Genomic DNA, 3,436 nt, shown 5'->3' with positions numbered 1-3,436 from the left:
CTAAAGAGCCAATTCTGATTATCCCAATATGACCTTAAGAAAAGTAAGGAAATAAACTTTTTGTCTGCTGTTTTGTTGGACTGAAGTATTTAAAAGAGTAAGGTAGAAGAGTCAAAATCCTGAACCTTTCAAAATGGAAAATTAATTTTAAACTTAAAAGTGTGTTCCTATTACCTGTGCTGATACTGTCTTTGCATAAATGAATAAATAGAAATAAAACTTTTTTTCAAAAGCATTTTAACCTACTTATTCATGTCATATTATCTAAAAAAATGGTGGGGATTTGGGTGGGTAGTATGTGACAAGATTTAGATCCTTGAAATTCAGGAGTGTAAATATTGTTCAGTTTCTTAATCTGGCCGAGTTTGTTTATAAAAGCACATTTTGGTACATTGTGTTTTTGCTGCTCTCTCCTACGAAATTAAGAGAGATTTTCATGAGAAAATAATTTCTCTTAGTTGAGTTGGAGATGGTTAACAGTGGGTTCCAGCTCAGTGCATCAGCAGAGCAGTGCCTAGTAGGAATGCTGGAGAGTCATGTATATGACTGCAGTCCCATGGCCAAGGTCCCTCTCTGTAAACAACTTGGACTTCATAAACACTTTGTCTGTTGCACACTTTTGGTCTAATCTCTGTGACACTATTATTTTGGGGAATTGTGGTTGTTGATAATAGAGCTTAGATTTTTCATACTGCATGTACTTCATTAAAAAGAGTGCCTTCTGAATCACCAAAGATTAAATTTTGATGTTTAAAGTATAATTTGCTGACGATTAGTAGTACTTAAATGTCTGTGTATACTCATACATATATACTAACCATTATCCAGATTATTTGATTAGTTCTGATCAAGCTAAATTACAGTTTATAACATTTTGAGACCCTAAAACTAGACTATATATTTTAAAACAGTGGCTTTAAATCTACTTGATAATTTAAGCATATTTGCAGTTGAGGATTACCACAAAATTCTCAACACAAAGCCCAGTCTTCGGGATTGAAAAAAATTTCATAGAACACCTTTTTGTAAAAAGTTGCAAGTTACGGCAAAAATCAAGCAACTCCAAAAAGTTTGGTCACCTCTGTAAGAAGTTTATTCTGCATGCTTTCTTTTCTTTTCCTAGTAAGAGCATGTTATCTTTGTAATTGTTCAAAATAACTATTCAATATTGATTAGCACCCTTAAATTGCCAGGAAGTCATTGAGTTTCAAAAATAAATACTCCACTGCAGTTCCCTGTTAGTTTATAAAGCCCTGTACCTACTTCTCTAAAATTCTCTTGGTTGTCTTTAAAGGTAAATTCATAAAAATGGGCTGCCACATTGCTTAATCATTTTGCCTGCTTTCATTGCCATTGTTTGAGGGTAATCAGCAACAACGATAAGGCAGCATGCCACTCTGCTTTCACAAAGAAGTATTAGAGAGGGTGGGGGACCATAAGGCAGAGAAGAGCTTCCCATTGACCAAATCTTACAAACAGGCCCAGCTGTTGAGTGTGATCATTTGGAATCCCTGAAACACTTCTAGATGAAGATTGCTCCTGTACATATTTCGATAACTATGTAATCTAGCCCTTCCCAACATTATGTATGTTTTCTCTGTGTGTAACTGAATCTTTTTGAGCAATTCCTCACCACCCATCATCGAAGACTCTGTAGACAGTACATTTGGTAGTAGGACACAATAAACATAGAACTATAAACATGCGTTTTTGAATGCTCATGCAGAATATTCAGTCTGTATAGCAAAGAAATGATAGGTAATTCTGCATTGCATTTAGAGTTAAAAACGTGTCCAGTATGGCTGTAGCTGTGGGCCAATCCTAAGAAAATGCAAAAAATGGTCTCTCAATACAGAAACTGAAACTGCCACTGTACAATTAAGCTCTGTGGTAGCTGTATTTTATGTTTTTAACTGGTCTGAAAGCTTTCCAGTTGAGTCTCTAGTTCATTTTCCCAAGGCACACGGGGCTTTGTATCATACATGCACCTCTATTAAGGCTGCGTGGCAGGAATATGCCTTTTCTCATGTGAAATTCCCAGATACCAGTTAACTAGATCTTTAACAATAGAACAAATGCTTGCATTACTGGGATATTGAAGTCATGAAAGCTCTTTATAAATTTGAAGCAACAGTAACATTTCAAGCGGTTCAGAAAGTTGAAGGTTTTAATCCTTAATCAGTTCTTCTTTACAAAAAACAAATCTAGCAAAAGTACATTAAGGCTCTAGTCACATCTATTGTCTTTCTCCAAAAGAAAATGAACAGAGACACACTGTATTCTGGCTCAGTGTTGGGTGAAGCTATTTACTCTAGAAGAAAGGCAGGGCTGGCACTCAACTGATCTGTGGTGGTAAAGCCAGATCAGCTGTTTCCAGTGGGCTGGTCCCCTCTGCCCATGCACACATGTTAAACATTTTTAATATTAGCAACCTAGCCCCATCCCCCAGAATAAATCTGGCTGGACCAGTGAGAATGGGGAGGGGTAATTTAAAATACAGAGGCCGTTTTCTCTTTGTTTTTACCTAAGCTAGACCCCCTTCACAGTCAAGTCTGAACAACGTTAGAATAGTACACCTGGTTAACTGCACTTTCTTTCTGAACGGGGCGTGGTTGCTGCTCATCATTCTGATTGGTGGTGTGTCTGTCTTTGACAAAGTAAAAACCCATACACTCACTATCCAAGGTTTTATCAATGATTAGATCAACCTCATATTTAACAGGTCAAGTTTCAGTGATCCCAATCTCACAGGGAAGTCAAAAAACATCGGAACCACCACCTGGGGTGTTTCTGAGAGATTCAGACTCCTGGGCCCCATGCTCGGATACACTACTCTGTAGACGTGGGTGGGCTCAGTAATATGCATTTTTTTTAAAAGTCCCTTGGGATTCTGATCTCTGTGACATTCACTTTGAGAAGTACTGCCCCAGATGGGGAGTTAGCATCTCAGGCTACCCCTAGTTTGAGGATAGCTGAATTTGGAGAACAACGCTGTCAAGTCCATTGTGACTCCTTCATAAAGGATTGTGTTGGCTTAATTAATCTTTCCCTGCCAAGCCTGTGCCCAGGAGTGCCGGTTGTCCTCAGACCAGGTTGACTCGTGAACAGGCTAAAAAGTGGATTGAATGAAGTCTGAAAGCCAAGACTTGTGACCAAAAATGAATGGTAAGAGAGAGTGAGTGCAGGAGAAAAGCCGGATGTTGAGTCCAAGTGTAGGCCGAGTGTGAGGGACTAGGCTCAGCTTGGAGGGCAGAGTGGACTTTATGGAGGCTGAGATGCCCTACTTCCTTCCTGGAGGGTCTTTGGCCCACTTGGCTAATTTTAAAAACATATTACCTGGATTTTAGAGAAGTATGGCCTGTCATTTCTCCTGTTCCTGCCTTGGAATTAACTAGTATGTCTCATCCTTAACAAGAATATTAATAACACATCAACA

This window comes from Balaenoptera ricei, chromosome 4 (genome assembly GCF_028023285.1).
Source record: "Balaenoptera ricei isolate mBalRic1 chromosome 4, mBalRic1.hap2, whole genome shotgun sequence".
NCBI lineage: Eukaryota > Metazoa > Chordata > Mammalia > Artiodactyla > Balaenopteridae > Balaenoptera > Balaenoptera ricei.
Note: the sequence above shows the minus strand (reverse complement) of the source record.